Here is a 19,825-nt window from a genome sequence, read left to right as displayed (position 1 = left end):
CAGAAAAAAAACTGGATCATGTTACAAATACTTTTCTGTATTCTGCTCGTCTTACTTAATAGATCATAAACATCTCTCCCTATCAGTGGATGGACATTTATGTGATCATTATAAATAAAAATATTATTGTTAAAAAACCCATCCTAGGGGGCTTCCCTGGTGGTGCAGTGATTGAGAATCTGCCTGCCAATGCAGGGAACACGGGTTCGAGCCCTGGTCTGGGAAGACCCCACATGCCACAGAGCAACTGGGCCCGTGAGCCACAACTACTGAGCCTGCGCGTCTGGAGCCTGTGCTCTGCAACAAGAGAGGCCGCGACAGTGAGAGGCCCGCGCACCGCGATGAAGAGTGGCCCCCACTCGCTGCAACTAGAGAAAGCCCTCGCACAGAAACGAAGACCCAACGCAGCCAAAAATAAATAAATAAATAAATAAATTTATTTAAAAAAAAACAAAACCCATCCTCAAATTCATTTGGAATCTCAAAGGACCCTACATAACCAAAGAAATCTTGAAAAAGAATAAAGCTGAAAGATTCACAACTTCATGATTTTGAAACATACTACAAAGCTACAGTAATCAAAATAATGTGGTACTGCATAAAGACCAATGGAATTGAATAGAGAGCCCAGAAATAATCCTCACTTACAAGATCAAGTGATTTTTGACAAGGGTGCCAAGACCATTCAATGGGGAAAGACAGTCTTTTCAACAAATTGTGCTGGGAATAACCGGACACCCACATGCAAAAGAATGAAGTTGAAACTGTACTTAACACCATATACAAAAATTAACTCAAAATGAGTGAAAGACATAAATGTAAGACGTCAGACTATAAAACTCTTAGAAGGGAACAGGCAAAAGCTTCACAATATTGAATTTGGCAGTGATTTATTGGCTATGACACCAAAGGCAACAAAATAAAAAATAGACAAATTGGATTTTATGAAAATTTTAAAATGTTGTGTATCAAAAGACAATATCAACACAGTTAAAAGGCAACCCACAGAATGAGGGAAAATATTTGCAAAACTACATCTGATAAGGGATTAATATCCAGAATATATACAGAACTCCTATAACTCAACGATGACAAAAGCAAAAACCCCAATTCAATAATGGGCACAGGCCTTGCATAGACATTTCTCCAAAGAACATACACAAATGGCCAAAGCACATGAAAAGATGCTCGACGGGCTTCTCTGGTGGCGCAGTGGTTGAGAATCCGCCTGCCAATGCAGGGGACACGGGTTCGAGCCCTGGTCGGGAAGATCCCACATGCTGTGGAGCAACTGAGCCCGTGCGCCACGGCTGCTGGGCCTGCGCTCTGGAGCCCACGAGCCACAACTACTGAAGCCCACGTGCCTGGAGCCTGTGCTCTGCAGCGGGAGAGGCCACCGCAGTGAGAGGCCCGTGCGCCGCGACGAAGAGTAGTCCCCACTCTCAGCAGCTAGAGAAAACCCGCGTGCAGCAGCGAAGACCCAATACAGCCAAAAATTAAATAAATGAATAAATAAATAAATTAAAAAAAAAAAAAGATGCTCGACATCACTAATCATTAGGGAAATGCAAATGAAAACTACAATGAGATATCACCTCACATCCATTAGGATGGTAACTATCAAAAAAAGAGAAAATGACAAGTGTTGGCAAGAATGTGGAGAAATTGGCACTCCTTTACATTGCTGGTGGGAGTGTAAAATGGTGCGGTCATTGTGAAAAACAGTTTGCTGGTCCTCAAAAAGTTGTATGACCCTGTAGTTCAAACAGATTCTAGTATGCCAGTGTTCATTGCAGCATTATTCACAATAGCCACAAGGTGGAAACAACCTAAATATTCATCAATAGATGAAAGGATAAACAAATTGTGAGATAAATATATATATATATATGAATATTATTTAGCCATGAAAATGAATGACGTTCTGATACATGCTACAACATGAAAAAACCTTGAAAACATTTTGCTAAGTAAAATAAGCCAGCCACAAAAGGTAAAATGCTGAATGATTCCACTTATATGAAATACCTAGAATAAGCAAATTCAGAGACAGAAAGTAGATTAGAAATTACCAGGGTCTGGGGGAATGGGGAGGATAATGAGTTATTGCATAATGGGTACAGATTTTTTGTTCGAGGTAATGAAAAAGTTTTGAAAATAGATTGTGGTGGTGATTGCACAACACTGAGAATGTAATTAATGCCACTGAATTGTACTTTAAAATGGTTAAAATGGCAAATATTATGTTGTGTATATTTTACCATGATAAAAGTAAAACCTATGTAAAATAGAGAAAAGGGTGAAATTATGGTCTCTGTGCCATTATTTATTATCCCAAGTCTACTGCTTTTCTCCAGATTAACATTAAACATTTGATTAGAACTATAATTTATAAGATTTACATAGGAGTTGGTTGTAAAATATTCTGGCAATACTATACTTGTTTGGGAAACTCTGGCATACAAGGTAGAGTTTCTTAAAATATAGTCTGAGGATCACCGGCATCAGAGTTACCTTAGGATACTTGGTAAAATGCAGATTCCTGGCTCCAACCAAGATCTACCAAACCAGAATTTTTAGAGTGAAACTTACGAATTTGCATTTTAACTATCCTTCTAAAGAGAAACTATGGTTAGATTTTAAGAAATCATATTTATGCACAGTTAGTTAGGCTTCCTAAATTTGGTGAGAAGGCCTGTTCCTGATAGCTCCCTGGAACACTTGAGACTTGGACTGAATTAACCCAAGTTTGCCACAGCTGAAGGAGTGAATAAGACTCCTTTATCTAGACTGAACAGAATAAGATTTAAAAAGGGAAGAGGAAAGCATTTTCTACATATTTGAGAATTTAAATTCAAGAGATTGAATACGGGAAGGGTGTTTGCTGTGTTCTGTTTTCAGGGTAAAAAAGTGGCATGCAATATTATTATATTGTGCTCATTGTATATGTAACCCTGAGGAGTCTGATTACAGCATCATACAGCATAATTTTATTTTTTTTCATAATTTAAAAAAAAATTATTTATTTTATTTATTTATTTTTGGGTGCATTGGGTCTTCATCGCTGTGCGCAGGCTTTCTCTAGTTGCAGTGAGTGGAGGCTACTCTTCATTGCAGTGCGCGGGCTTCTCATTGCAGTGGCTTCTCTTGTTGCGGAGCACAGGGTCTAGGTGCACGGGCTTCAGTAGTTGTGGCATGTGGGCTCAGTAGTTGTGGCTCGTGGGTTCTAGAGTGCGGGTAGTTGTGGCGCATGGGCTTAGTTGCTCCACGGCAACTAAGTGGATGTGGGATCTTCCCAGACCAGGGCTCCAACCCATGTCCCCTGCACTGGCAGGCGGATTCCTAACCACTACGCCACCAGGGAAGCCCCAGCATAATTTTAAATGAGACATAGAATAGAGGAATGCCTTCTCAAGTAGTGTATAGCACTGATTTTCAAACCTCAGTGTGCATAAGAATTGCCTCACCTTCCCTGCCCTCCTCCCCAACACCCAGCCCCAGAAATTCTGATTCAGAAGGTTTGGGGTGGGACACAGAAGTCTTCATTTTTAAAGAACACTCTAGGATATTCTTATGCAGCTGGTCCATACTTGGAAAAACACTTGGGTTGCACTTGATATGTCCTGAACTAGCCCTCTGGCTCCCTGGGTAGAACATCAAAGGAACACTTGTAAAAGGACTGAACTACCCATTTCATGAGTTCCAAGTGGAGAACTAGCAAGGACTGAAGAATCAGCTACATGCAGGTGCAGACAGGACATTTCTGATATTCTGCTAAGCTCCTTGGAGAGGGAAAGCAACACCCTAGGTTTCCTGACTTTAACAGTAAACAACAGAGGCAACAAGAAACCCACCCCCAACACCCACCACACACACACACACACACACACACACACACACACACACACAAATCTGCCAGTCACTGTTGGATGCACACTTTACCCGTTAGGGGGAGCCCAAGGATTTCCACACACAAGCTCCATTCCCTGGGGGAGGAAATCTGATACAGGTCAAGGATGTTTGGGGGCTTTATTACTAAGGGTGGAGCAAAGAATGTAAGGATCTAAAAGATTAAAAGCACTTGCTTACACGTGGAATGTCCTTTCCTCCTGGCTCCTATTTAAATCTTTGCATCTTAAAAAGTGGTGCTCTGGGACTTCCCTGGTGGCGCAGTGGTTGAGAATCCACCTGCCAATGCAGGGGACACAGGTTGGATCCCTGGTCAGGGAAGATCCCACATGCCGCGGAGCAACTAAGCCCGTGAGCCACAACTACTGAGCCTGCTCTCTAGAGCCCACGAGCCACAACTACTGACCCCACGTGCCACAACTACTGAAGCCCACGTGCCTAGAACCTGTGCTCTGCAACAAGAGAAGCCACCACAATGAGAAGCCCGCGCACCGCAACAAAGAGTAGCCCCCGCTTGCCACAACTAGAGAAAGCCCGCGTGCAGCAACAAAGACCCAACGCAGCCAAAAATAAATTAGTTAATTAAAAAAAAAAAAAAAAGTGGTGCTCTGAGGTAGCCTTGGCTGGATTTGCCGGGACTGTTAAAGAAAAAATTATTCTAACAATACTGTATTGTATACTTCAAAGTTGCTAAGAGAATACATCTCAAAAGTTCTCAGCACACCCCTCCCCCAAAAAGTATCAGTACTATCTGAGATTAACCTTATTGTGGTAATCATTTCACAATGTATTCGTGTATCAAATCATTATGTTGTACACCTTAAATCTACACAATGGTATATGTCATATATATCTCAATAAAGCTGGAAAAAGAAGAAAAATTTATTCTGACACTTGTTTAAATGGTAACGAAGACTTTATTCAAGACTTTGTAGTAGGTGTCAAGACTATCCCAATGGGGAGAGAGATCAGTCTCAACTCTGAATATAATAACAAATGGGGATTTACAGCCAAGGAGCAGAGAGGGGAGGTCAGTGGATAGAAAATTCAGTGGATGGAAAATTATTAAGAGGAGAAATCAAGGGTCAGGGTCTTGCTAAACCGACTTAGTAGGATTCTTACTGAAGGCTGGCCAAGGACTTAGACATCAAAAGTACAGGTGAAGAACTTGATCAGATATTGAGAGTTATCAGATATCAAGGGTGAGAGAGTCTCTCTAAACTGACTTGGCAGGATTCTTGCTAAAACTGGGCTACGCAGGCCTGGGCTTGTTGGGGAGGCCAAGTTGGAAGCCTAGTTGAGAAGAGCTTCTCAGAGGAGCCTCGGCTTTGGTCAAGGAGAGTCTTTGTCAGGGTTTATGGAGCAGGGGTTCTTTTTAACTTGGTTTCCTTTTCCATTCTTTTTTTCACTCTTCCTAGGATAAGATCAAGTGTGGCCCTGAGGTCAAAGGACCTGAGAGGCCTGCTTTTTACCCAGGCCTTGTTCTTGAAGTCCTGCCTGGCTTAGCAGAAGATTAGACTGGAAATTAGGCCAAATTCCCAGCCTGCAAAAAAAAAATAATGTCCTTATCCTCCATTCATATATTTTTCTCAGCAATCTAGTGGGGTGTCCATCTAGGTGGCTGGTGGAGTATTTGGAGATAAGAATCCAAAAATCTTTTACACACACAACTAATCTTGATGATATATATATAACTGAATATAAATACACACATACATACATTTTGACTTAGAAAGAATGTATCTAAATATTAAAGCCTCTTTATTTTTCCAGACCCAAAACTAGATTGAATAATATTGCTAAATTTAATCTAAGACTCCCTAGAATGTGTCATAAAAAACAAAAATTGGGGCTTCCTTGGTGGTGCAGTGGTTGAGAATCTGCCTGCCAATGCAGGGGACACGGGTTCGAGCCCCGGTCTGGGAAGATCCCACATGCCGCGGAGCAACTAGGCCCGTGAGCCACAACTACTGAGCCTGCGCGTCTGGAGCCTGTGCTCCGCAACAAGAGAGGCCGCGACAGTGAGAGGCCTGCGCACCGCGATGAAGAGTGGTCCCCGCTCGCCGCAACTAGAGAAAGCCCTCGCACAGAAACGAAGACCCAACAGAGCCAAATAAATAAATAAATAAAATTTATAAAAAAAAAACAAAAAAACAAAAATTGAACAGAGTAATCCAATCATCAAGACTGTCCTGTGTGTGCTTTCTCACTCAGTGTACAGGGAGAAAAGGCCTAGGATATGCCAGAGCGCCATGCTTGTTATCTCACTACTTCAAATAAACTTACGAAGAAGAATGTATGCCCCCTTTAAAGATGAGAAAAAGATTTAGAAAGGCTAAATAACTTGTCCAAGGTAAACTGCTGGAAAGGTAGAACGAGGAATATAATTGAAATCTGAGTTTAGAATCTTATTAAAAATTATTATTTTTTACTATAATTTAAAAGTAGTAGTTTTTTTAAAGTTTTTTTTTGATGCAGACCATTTTTTTAAAAGTCTTTACTGAATTTGTTACAATATTGCTTCTGTTTTATGTTTTGGATTTTTGGCCATGAGGCATGTGGGATCTTAGCTCCCCGACCAGGGATTGAACCTACACCCCCTGCATTGGAAGGCAAAGTCTTAACCACTGGACCACCAGGGAAGGCCCTAAAAGTAGTATATTTTAGATACAGGCACCCCTATGTTCATAGCAGCACTATTTACAATAGCCAAGACATGGAAACAACCTAAATGTCCATCGACAGATGAATGGATAAAGAAAATGTGGCATATATATATATAATGGAATATTACTCAGCCATTAAAAAGAATGAAATAATGCCATTTGCAGCAACATGGATGGACCTAGAGATTATCATACTAAGCAAAGTAAGTCAGAAAGAGAAAGATAAATACCAAATGGTATCACTTATATGTGGAATCTAAAATATGACACAAGTGAACATATCTACAAAACTGCAGACTCACAGACATAGAGAACAGATTTGTGGTTGCCAAGGGGAAGGGGGTGGGGGAGGGAAGGATTGGGAGTTTGCGATTAGCAGATGCAAACTATTATATATAGGATGGATAAACAACAAGGTCCTACTGTATAGCACATGAAAGTATATTCAATATCCTGTGATAAACCATAATGGAAAAGAATATGAAAAAGAATATATATATGTATAACTGAGTCACTTTGCCGTACGGCAGAAATTAACACAACACTGTAAATCAACTATACTTCAATAAAATTTAAAATAAAAGTAGTATATTTTAAACTGAAATGAGATCGTAACACATGCTTTGTAACCAATTTATCCAAAGGATAAGTCTTGAATGTTCTCCTACTTTATAGCCTTCAAATTCACTGTTTTGTTTCATTTTTCATAAAACTTTTATACTTCTGGGAAAAGATGGCAGATTGAGAAGACATGGTTGATTCCTTTCTTTCCCCTTTCCCCTCCCCCCCAAAAAACGATGAAAGAAATGTAAAGTAAGGAATAATCTGTGTCAGCACTGAGACAGAGAAGAGAAGCATCCAAATATCAGATATTTTGAGGAATTTTACTAGATTTACGGCAGATGGTATTAGATTAAAGAATACTCAGGTAGGTTTGCCAGGTTTAGCAAATGAAAATACAGGTTGCCCAATTTAATGTGAATTTCAGATAACAATATATAATAAATTTCTTTAGTAGAAAAACTATTTATACTATGTTCAGGCAATATTCGTTGTTTACCTAACACTCGAATTTAACTGGGCATCCTGTATTTTGTCTGGTGATCATACTCAGAGCCCATTCACAGCTTCCCTGAAGGAACTTCAAGACAGGAAGGAAGGAAGGGAGGAAAGAGGGGAGTAGGGAGTGAGGAAGGGAAAAAGGAAGGAGGGAGGGAGAAAGGAAGGGGGATGCTAGAGTTAGATTTGGAGGCATAAGGGCTGGGATTGAGGAGCATGGTGAGGCTGACTGGAAAAGCTGCATCTGGGGTTCCAATTAGTTGTTAAGGATCCTGTGGGTTGTAGTGGCCCTAAGCTCCAGGGCTGTCAAGGGATACTAAGTTGTAGAAAGCCTAAGGTAGGAAAATGGGCCCTCTCAAACACTGCTAGTGAATGAATAATTTAAAGCAGTTTTTCTAGAGGACAATTTGGCTATACGTCTAAAGCTTTAAAACATGCATACACTTTAACTTATCAATATCACTTCCAGGAATTTATTCTAAAGAAATAATGTGTTCTTTAGTGTGTTGTTTATAATAACAAAGAAATGGGCAGAACTTAAATGATAAACAATAGGAGAATGTTCAAGTTATGGTACATCCATATAGTAAGGAATATACTATGCAGTCATTAAAAATGATTCCATAGACTATTTATTGACAGGAAGATTTTTCACCATATAGTTTAATTTAAAAAAAAAAAGGCAAGCTACAAAACTGTATTATGGTAAGATACCATTTTTGTAAAAATATAGATCTTTAAACATATATGTACTTTATGCATAAAAAATGTCTGAAAGGGTATACACCAAAATGTTAACAATGGTTTTCTCCAAGTAACTGAATTTGGATGGTTAGTTTTTTTCTTTTCACTTATATCTATTTCATATATTTTCTTCAAAATGTATATTACCAAGGTAAATTTTTTAAAGTTTTAAAAAAATTTCTGATTGGTGAGTTATACTTTTGAGTAATTGTAAAATGAGATTGCAATTATAAAATAGGCTTTAACATTAAGGAGCATCTCGTTCAGATAAATGAACACAGTTTCTACTGGGTGCCAGGCCCTGTGCTACAAGCTGGGGATAGAGATGAGTTGGACACATTCTCCGCCCTCCAAGAGTCTAAAGGCCATACTCTTTGGTGAGGTTCCTTGGCTCTCAGTCTTGCTGGCTTCAAAAGCCCATTTGTCAGCCCATTCAGGATCATCCCTCACGTTAAGCAAATTTACAGAAGTTGATGAACAAACTCGGATAATGTATTAATTTGTGCTGAGAATTATCAGTCACATGGGCCAGAATAGTACTCTAAGCATGACCAGCACATTTTTTTTCCCTGTGGGGTGAACTACATAGGGAATCAAATTATGATTAGAATGTTGTTTACTTAGACTGGAATCATACCAGGGGCAAGCAGTAACTTAAGTTTAATGCGACCTGGCATTAGTACTCTTCTCCTCAATAAACATGGCCTTTCTGATGAAACCATAACTACCACAAGTGTGAGATTTTCTCTTCCCAGGACAGTAGTAATTGGATGGACACTGCCAAAATTCATCTCAGATGCTCTTTTATAAAAATCTCTCCAGACTAACAAATCTCCATTTCCTTCCAATTATGCCCTCAGCATATACTGTCATAATTTGCTCAGATCTGGAGCCATTCCATCTCTTTAAAGTAATTTTCGTCTATTTTCTTCTCTGCAATTTTGTTTTTATGTAGTTTAACTCTGAAGATTATCTTATTTTCTTAATTTCCCTTTCTTAAAAAGGCGTCTTATTTATACACTGACATACAACAAATTTTCAATAGTAAATGTATTTTTTTAATTATTAAAAAATATTTCAAATCTAAAGGGGAAATAATGGAAAGGGTTTTTGGTGAAGAAGTTAGGAACCATCACACAAGGCCTTCTACAACTGCTCACTTGCTCTTCAACCAGTACCACCCTGGGGTAAAATTTTTATGCTCAGATATGAAACTGAGCCTCTACCACATGAGGCAGAAGACACCGGGCCCAGCTCTCTCTCTTGAAGTGGTCATAGAGGAGTTGCCCCTTGGTGTAGCTTCCTTGGTTGCCAACTTAGCTATCCAAATTTTCTGTAATTGGAACCAAAGTCCACACAATCTACTTAACATTCTACGAACATGGTCTACCTACTGTGAATCATCCAAAAGGCAAACTAAGCACATTCTTAGGGTGCTAGCAATGCTTGTGCGTGCACACACACACACAACTATTTGGAAATACTTCAATATTTGAGAGGTTTTTTTAAGAGGCATTCAAATAGTCATCATGCAAAATTACAAAACAAACAAATCATAGAACTTATTGGATTTCCTGACGTTTACTTTAAGGTTTAGTATATTTTGGTGTCTGTGTTGTTGTTGTTGTTGTTTTAATTTCACACATTAGTTTAGGGCCTCTAAACTCTTAATCCAACCTTGGTGATATTAATTCTAGTATAAGCGTTTTTAGAACTTTTAACATTAAAACCACCAGACATTCACATTCATCAGGCAATTACATATATGTATTCTAAATTTCAACATGTTTCAGCCACTGGAACACTCTTGACTCCTTCTAAGAAGCCATAAAAAGTTTTTCATATCTCACTTTCATCATACACCAAAATAGCTCTTAAAGTTAATTTTACTTATAGTTAGGGTTTTGTGCCCAAAACCCAACACCTAACTATTAATCATTATTTTCTAAGTATTGAGAGTGCAGTATAAAGTATCAAACTACATGTCAAAACCTGGTCCCTGCCCCAAGGCTTATGACACAGATTACAAAAACAAATCAATTCAGACTATACACTGCATCAAATTAAAAGCAAGGCTAAACTTGAAAGACACAAACTTCAGGAAACTTTTTTTTATAAATCCCTAAGAAGTTACCAAAATTCTAACCAGAATTATTTGCTGGTTTGAAGGTAGAATTTTGTATTTTTGTTTTAATCTTCTAACAATGCCACTGTTCCAGGGAAGACCATTTAACTTAAGAAGAGAACACTAGGGTTGTAATATAATTTCAGTTACTCTCTCTTGTTGTCCCAAACGAAAAATATCAAACAGCAACATAAAACCCTTTGATATTACCTAGATTCTCCTCAGTCATCTCAGTGAACTAAAATATATCAAGCTGTTGTAAGAAGAGCCCCAAAGATAGCAGAATACTGCAAAGATATTTTAACATTTATTTTTATTTCATTATAAAAACCAGCCATCAGTACCAATATATCTGCCTGACAAAAATATTGCAGGAGACATCTTTTGTGGTATCTGTCTATTCCTATTGCTCCTCCTTTCCCCTTGGTCTCCAGACACTACAACCCCAAAATCACAAGAGTGGAGCTGAGTCAGACTTGTTTATACAGCTTGATCCCACCCCCTTGACCACAGCTGACTGGGCCAGGAGTGGGCACCTGACCCAAGCTGGACCAATCAGAGTCTCATCCCAAGAAATCTGAAATTAGAACTGATCAATTCAACCTTTCCTTAGGTGACCAGATCTAGAACATCGAGGTGGGGGTGGGGTGGGGATGAGGTGAGGGCATCTTCCACCTTGCGAGGAGAACTGGAAAAGGATAGGAAGTCAGTCTACAGAGAGAAAATGAAGCACAAGTGCAGAGATGAGAGAGAGAGGGTGCCTATTCAGCATTCAACACTGTACCCTCCTATAACCTTATATAGAATATATACTTTTTTTTTTTTTTGCTTAAGCCCCTTGAGTTGACTCCTGTTATTTCCAACCAAACATGTTAACTTAACCTGGTCACTCTGACATGGAACTGAGAGTTTTATGTTTCCTTATACAAAGACATAAGAAAAGCATTTGCCTAAATTATTAGGGTGGGACTAAGTCCCTTTGAAACACATGGAAAAAATCTCACCACGGTGAACCTATAGGTAAAGAAGCTTCGTTCAGTAGACTTCATCAAAGGAGCTATTCTCTGTAAGAATTTGATAAATATCCTTGCCCTGCATAACATTATTTTCAATGTATCAAAAGCCTTAGAAAACACTGAACTTACATTTGTAAAAACAAAGATTTTTATTATGTTTTAAGAGTTCTACTGCATAGAGTAGTACTATACAATGAAAACAAACTGGGCCTCTCCTAGGTTACCACCAGCAGCTTGTGTTCAAACCGGTCATACAAAGTAGTAAAAGATAACTTCTACAAAGTAGTACTATTAGTACATATATCTTAGAAAAAAGTTTTAAAAATAGAACTTGGAAAAGAACCACCTGACTATTCTGATCAGGTAGGACAATCTTAGAAACCTCCTCAAGGACTCCTGAGAATTACTCAACAATAATTACCTTGCTGAAATGTAGATGACATTATTCTGTTATAACACTTATTTTTTCAGCATCCAGTGACATTTATTGAACATCTAATATGAGCAGGCACCATGTTATCTTGTTTACTGCTATATCCTCTTCGCTTAGCACAGTCTTGGCATATAAAAGGCACACACTAAATATTTCTAGATAAGCAAGAATATTGAAAGATAAATAAGAATCAATCCATGTTATCTGGTAAGTAAAGGATAAAATAATCTGTCCAATGAGACAATGACTAAATGATGATTTTAAAACAACCCTCTTTTGTATATATTATATAAAGAACTCATATGAATTGGTAAAATAGGAATACCATAATATATAAATGGAGAGAGAATGTGAATAGTTCATAGGAGAAAAAAATTAACTTTATTAATAAAAAGTAACAAAAATGTTGATCATCAGGACTGATCTAAGAAAAACAAGTTGAAAGATTACTTTGCCTAGTAATTAAAAAGTTTAAATGTAGATGAAATATACTTTTGATGAGGGTGTAATGAAACTGGTATATTCCTATGCTGCTATGGCAGATTAAATAAATATATTTTAATAGAAACTATCAATAATTATTTTGCTGCAGCAAAGTTCTGAGAATTAATTCTAAGGATGGATACCAAAAGAAGAAAAAATGATATCTATGAAAATGTTTACTGTGAAATGTTTTTTATATACGTTTAGGTGTTTAGACGTTACATGTTGGGACTTCCCTGGCGGTACGGTGGATAAGACTCTGTGCTCCCAATGCAGGGGGCCCAGGTTCGATCCCTGGTCAGGGAACTAGATCCCACGTGCATACTGCAACTAAGAGTTCACATGCCACTACTAAGGAGACCACGAGCCACAACTAAGGAGCCTGCCTGCTGCAAATAAGACCCAGTGCAACCAAATAAATAAATAAATATTTTTAAAAAAAAGAGATTCCACGTTATTTATAATAATAAAAAATTAAAATCAGCCAATAGCAGGAGAACCCTTAAGTAAATTATGGTACTTCATTCAAAACATAATACGCACTTTTTAAAGAAGATAAATATGGAAAATATAGAAAATATACTATTGTAGAAAAATAGTTATGACATAATGTTAAGTGAAAAAAAGCTGAAAATAAAATTATATTACACTATGACTACAGTCAATTAATAAATATATATCCATATACAAAAGTCCTAGAAGTAGAATGAAAGTTTAATTTGTTGGAATGGTGCAACTGCATTATTTAGAATCTAGATGTAATTCTAAATTTATTTATAATTATTGATACAATGTTATTTGGGTAATAAAAATAAAAACGAAATCAACCCCCTTTCTCTGAAGAAAAAATTGAATTCTAGGAAAAGAACATTGCAGAGAGTTAAGACTTGCTGTCTATGGGGAGTTTGGTCAACAACCCTCTTAACTACCAAAACAATGCTGACATTTTCCAGAACACAGAACTGAAAATTCTTAGTGCAGCAATAGAAAGAACTTGAAATTATTTCTCGGACCAAAGTGAGAGATGGACAGATAGATGGATGCATAACATTTACACAAAGATTTTCATTAAATACCTCTTGATGAAAATGAGAGAAAAGGCGATCTCTTAAAAATGACTTAGTCTGAAATCTTTTTTAGTTCCTCTTCCCACAAATGAGTAAATTCTAGGCAGACTATTTCAAAAGTGTGGTGAAAATTCTGTTGCTTCAAAGTGGATTGTTTACAACATTGAAAAAAAGAAGCCAGGCACAGACGGGTACATACTGTGTGATTTTACTTACATAAAGTCTGGGAGCTGGCAAATTTATGATGTGTGTACTTTACCGCCTGCAAATTATACCTCAATAAAGAACAACAAAAATGGTTTGTAATTAGATAAGATCATTTCACAGAATTAAAACCGGACAAAGCCATTGAGAAGATTTCATGTTCCTTAAACTGCCTATTTGGAATGTAATGAAGCTTTTTAAAGTATTTTGAGTAATCCAACCTTACTAACTTTGGGTCAGTGTGGGTGGTCATGAATGGCAAGATGTTCATTTAATTAGTTATTATGGCTCACATTGGCCAGACGGAGTGTACATCTTAAGGCCATTGCTGCCTCTCCTCTTCAAATGATCGGGTGGATTCTCTTTCCTAAAGAGTTATGTTATTTACATGACAGACTCTTAAAGGAATATAAGAAATAAGCCCATGTAAGTCACAGCCTGGAACTCTGTGGCCAACATAGAGAAGGGGCAATTGCACGGTGACATGAGGTCCTGGCTGCAGAGGGAGGAGTCCCAAGCTCCAGGAGTAACACACAGTGTGTCTGACTGTAAAGAGGAGCTTGACCTACTCTTTGTATCTTCATATTTTGGGTAAATGTTCTTCCAAGGTAAATAATTTTGGAAGTTGTTACTTATGCACATTTAATACAAAAACAGAGAAATTACTGACACTGTAATATAGTGAGAGGAAGTCTCATAAAGAGCACGGACTTGAGAGTCATAAAAGTCAGGAGTCAACTTCTAGCTCTTCCACTTCCTAAATATGTGACTGTGGAAAAATGATCCAATTCCTCTAAACTTCAATTTCTTTGCCTGTGAAATGAGGTTTATAATACCCGCTATACACTGTTATCTTAAGGATTGGAGACTATATGAGTGACTGGCATGCTCAGCAAACAATGGTGGTGGTGATTATTAAATATTAGAACTGAATACCAGCCATTCTTAGCACTTACGGTTGAATGGCTTTGTTCAAGGGCTGTAGTTTTTCTGACACTCACATTTTTCATTTGTAAAAAAAGCCAAAAATATCCACCTGTTGAAGAATGGCTTCTGAGGTTAAATTAATTTGCAAGCAGTCTATTTTTGTCTTTTCTTGTGCTTCTACACATGTCTACTGAATTAAGCACTTTAAAACTAGATGCTAGAAATGGGGGGAAAGGTCTGTTTATTGGATACATGCAACACAAAAGGAAAAAAGTCAGAAATGGCAAATAACACCAGCACCCAATCCTAACCTCCAAGGCAAAAACTTCTCCTGGAAGTGTGGATGAGGATGGCAACTGACTTCAGGTTGCTGACCTCATTTTGGGCAGTGATTTCATTGCTCTAATTTTTAAATGTTCATCTTGTTCTTGAGGGAAGTCAAGACAGGGCAAGTTTCAAGTATATCACCTTGGATCACAGACAAGATGGCAGAGTAGAAGGACATGAGCTCACCTCTTCTTACAGAAACACCAAAATCACAACTAACTGCTGAACAGCCATCGACAAAAGAACACTGGAACCTACCAAAAAAGATACCCTACATCCAAAGACAAAGAAGAAGCCACAACGAGACAGTAGGAGGGGTGCAACTGTGATAAAATCAAATCTTATACATGCTGGGTGGGTGACCCACAAACTGGAAGATAATTATATCACAGAAGTTCTCCCACAGGAGTGAAAGTTCTAAGCCCCATGTCAGGCTCCCCAGCCTGAGGGTCTGGCAACAGGAGGAGGAGCCCCCAGAGAATCTGACTTTGAAGGCCAGCGGGGTTTGATTGCAGGAATTCCATAGGACTGGGGGAAACAGAAACTCCACTCTTGGGGGGCACACACAGGGTCTCATGTGCACCAGGACCCAGGGGAAAAAGCGGTGACCTCATAAGAGACTGGGCCAGACTTACCTGCTAGTATTGGAGGGTCTCCTGCAGAGGCGGGGGGGGCAGCTGTGGCTCACTGCGGGGACAAGGACACTGGCGGCAGTAGTTCTGGGGAATACTCATTGGAGTGAGCCCTCTCGGAGGCCACCATTTTCTCACCAAGACCTGGCCCTAACCAACAGCCTAGAGGCTCCAGTGCTGGGACACCTCAGGCCAAACAACCAACAGGGTGGGAACAGAGCTCCAACCATCAGCAGACAGGCTGCTTAAAGTCTTCCTAAGCACACAGCTGCCCAATAAACACACCCCCTGACACGGCCCTGCCCACCAGAGGGACAAAACCCAGCTCCACCCACCAGTGGGCAGGTACCAGTCCCTCCCACCACAAAGCCTATGCAAGGCTCTTAGACAGCCTCATCCACCAGGGGACAGACAGCAGACAGGCTACAGTCCTGCAGCCTGCAGAATGGAAACTGCAATCACAGAAAGCTAGACAAAATGAGATGGCAGAGGAATATATCCCAGATGAAGGAACAAGACAAAACCCCAGGTGAACAACTAAGCGAAGTGGAGATAGGCAATCTACCGGAAAAAGAATTCACAGTAATAATAGTAAAGGTGATCCAAGATCTCAGAAAAAGAATGGAGGCACAGATGGAGAAGATACAAGAAATGTTTAACAAAAACTTAGAAGAACTAAAGAACAAACAAACAGAGATGAACAATACAACAACTGAAATGAAAAATACACTAGAAGGAATCAATTATATCACCTAAACAAGCAAACTGTGGCTTCCTATTGGCATGAGGTCTATACTCCTATAGTGTTATGGCTCCAGAGCAAGGATGGCTACTCAATCTGTCTCTGCTGAGAGTGGGCATAAGGTCAGGATAGGGGCAGTTATCTTATATTTCACTGGCTCAAGATAACTTACTTAGGGAGAAGAAAATGGCAATACTAGAAATAAAAATGTTTGTCCCACTAGTCTGGGCCAAGTAGTACAAAATGATCTGATCTATTGTATATTTTAAACTAAAACATTGTTGGGACTTCCCTGGTGGTCCAGTGGGTAAGACTCTGCGCTCCCAATGCAGGGGAGCCAGGTTAGACCCCTGGTCAGGGAACTAGATCCTGCATGCATGCCACAACTAAGAATCTGTATGCCACAACTAAGAGTCTGCATGCTTCAACTAAAAGTCTGCATGCTGCAACTAAAACATCCTGTGTGCCACAACTAAGACACAGTGCAGCCAAAATAAATAAATAAATACTTTTTTAAAAAAAACTAAAACATTGTTGCTTTCTGAACCCAGAATAGCATGGCCTGTGTTTCTCTATTTAAAAGGGGGGGGGGGGAAAATTGCAACTCTGCATGGGGAAATTTCCAACACAAGGCTTATGCCTGACTTTACCTCTTTTTCTTCATACCAACCAAAGTTAGATAATCACAAACAGAACTTTAGCCTGCTCTCTAGGATTGCTGTGAGGATTAAATGAAATAAAATTACTCTGTTAAGTACAAAATGCCACATAAATATTAGTTAGGTTATTACAAGAAGGAAACTGGTATCACTCCAGGTTTGTGCTGGAGACAGCAACAATAATCTAAACAGACAGCTGGACAAATCTGCCAGACATCCACATGTCTGGCTCTTGAATACAGGCTGGATTCCCTTTTGCTGAGCTATACCTGCCAGACTGGAAGCCCCTGGTGCTTCAGTCATGAATGGGCATGCCCTGTCCAGAGCCTCCAGGGCCCACCCCAGTCTGGCCTTTGGCTCCACCCTGCAGTGCTGGCCCAGGGCCAAGTCTAGTTAACTTCCCCTTCTAGTTTGCCTGGTACTGCCTTTCCGGTACCATCAGGCCTTAAGCCAGAGTCTCAAATTTTGCAGGGAACAAGTAGCCCAATAATGAGAACATTCCTTCCTTCACACTAGGGAACTTCCCTCCTTTTTCCCCTAAAGTCACTCCTATTTCCACTTCTCTGTTTCTCATCTGCTCTAGGGCTCCAGATTAGGGTATGGGAGGTCAAGAAGCTAAGATAAGAGCAAAGGAACAAGTTTGTCCCACTGACCATTCCTCTAAATTGAGTCTCAACTGCTTCCCACTAGTGCTACTTCCTTGCTAACTTCTTGTGTTCCGTAGCTGGAACACAATAGGTTCTTAATAACTATTTACCAAAGGAACACAAATATCAGATTAATGAATCAGCAAATACAGGCATACCTTGGGGATTTAGAGGGTTCAGTTCCAGACCACCACAATAAAGCAAATATTGCAATAAGGTAAATTTTTTGGTTTCCTAGTGCATATAAAAATTATGTTTACATTACACTGTAGTCCATTAAGTGTGCAATAGCATTATGCCTTAAAAACGTACATACCTTAAGTAAAAAATACTTTATTGTTAAAAATTCTAACATCATCCAAGTCTTTAGCAAGTTGTAGTAGTAACATCAAAGATCATGATCACAGATCACCACAATAAATAATAATGAGAAAGTTTGAAATATTGTGAGAATTACTAAAATGTGACACAGAGACACAAAATGAGCAAATACTTTTGAAAAAACAGCTCTGATAGACTTGTTTGATATGCAGGGTTGCCACAAAACTTCAATTTGTAAAAAGGCAGTATCTGTGAAGCACAATAAAGTGCAATAAAACGAGGTACATCTGTATGTGTCAAGTGAAGCCCAAGGCCTTTTCCTGGACCCTGACCTCCCCTATTCCTGGCCTGCTTTCATCTGTTTTTATATTCAGAAACTAGGGCAGCCTCAGCTTGGTTTCCCAGATTAACTTTGACTTTAGTTCTTTATGCAAAGGACCAGTCAGCACATCTATTCTTTCTTGTGAGCTTTAAGAGGAAAAAGAAACTAAAAAAGGGTCAAACCTTACTTTCCATCTATTTCTCAGAAGGGATAGAGTCAATGTGACAGTATATAAGTGTGTGTGTGTGTGTGTGTGGTAGTGTCATGGAAAGACGGTGAGGTTGTGTTATTTTCTACAGGAGAACAGAAGAGACACCCTAGCTGGAAAGTAACAGTAGAGGCAGATTAACTCCTACCAAAGACAGAAGGTAGAGGGGGCACAGCTTTAAAATCATACTACTCACCACTTCTATCTCCAGATGCCCTGAGGATCAGGAGGGTAGAGCCAGGTTTTTCTGGTGTTCAGTGGTGGAACACTGCTCCACTGCTAAAGCACATCTTACATGAACCCCAGATGGTATCAAATAGTCAAATATACGTGTAACTGGAATCCCAGAAGGAGATGAGAGAGAATGGGGCAGAAAAAAAGTATTTTAAAAAATAAAGGCTAAGGTTTTTCTTCATTTGATGAAAGACAGAAACTTGCAGATACAAGATTATAAATGAACACCACACAGAATAAACACAAAAAAGTTCATGCTGATGTACATCAGAGTCAAATTATTGAAAGCCAAAGCCAGAGAGCAACTCTTGAAAGCAGCAAGAGAAAATAACATATTACACAGAGGAAAAAAATGATCTGCTCAACAGCCAATGTTCATCTGAAACCATGGAGGTCAGAGAGAATGGAAAAACATTATTAAAATGCTGAAACTAAAAAACCCCCCTGGGCTTCCCTGTTGGTGCAGTGGTTAAGAATACACCTGCCGACGCAGGGGACACGGGTTCGAGCCCTGGTCCAGGAAGATCCCACATGCTGCGGAGCAACTAAGCCCGTGAGCCACAACTACTGAGCCTGCACTCCAGAGCCCACAAACCACAACTACTGAGCCTGCGTGCCATAACTACTGAAGCCTGCGTGCCTACAGCCCATGCTCTGTAACAAGAGCCACCGCAATGAGAAGCCCGCGCACTGCAACGAAGAGTAGGCCCCACTCGTCGCAACTAGAGAAAGCCTGTGCATAGCAACGAAGACCCAATGCAGCCAAAAATAAATAAATAAATATTTTAAATAAATAAATAAATAAAAAACTCCCCTGTCAATCCAGAGCTCTATATTCAGGTGATGTATCATTCAAGTATGAAAGCAAAATAAAAATATTTTCAGATAAAATAAAACTAAAAGGATTTGTAGCCAACAGACCTGCACTATAAAAAACACTAAAAGAAGTTCTTCAGTTAAAGCGAAATATTATCAGATGGAAACTTGGATCATCAGGAAAAAATGAAGCACATCAAAAATAAGTATCTGAGTAAATTAAAAAACTATTTTTTGCCCCTTTTCTCTTAATTTCTTTATAAATTGTTTATAGCACTGTCTTG

Source organism: Eschrichtius robustus, chromosome 15 (genome assembly GCF_028021215.1).
Source record: "Eschrichtius robustus isolate mEscRob2 chromosome 15, mEscRob2.pri, whole genome shotgun sequence".
NCBI lineage: Eukaryota > Metazoa > Chordata > Mammalia > Artiodactyla > Eschrichtiidae > Eschrichtius > Eschrichtius robustus.
The sequence above is the reverse complement of the archived record's forward strand: the minus strand, read 5'-3'. Positions refer to the sequence as shown.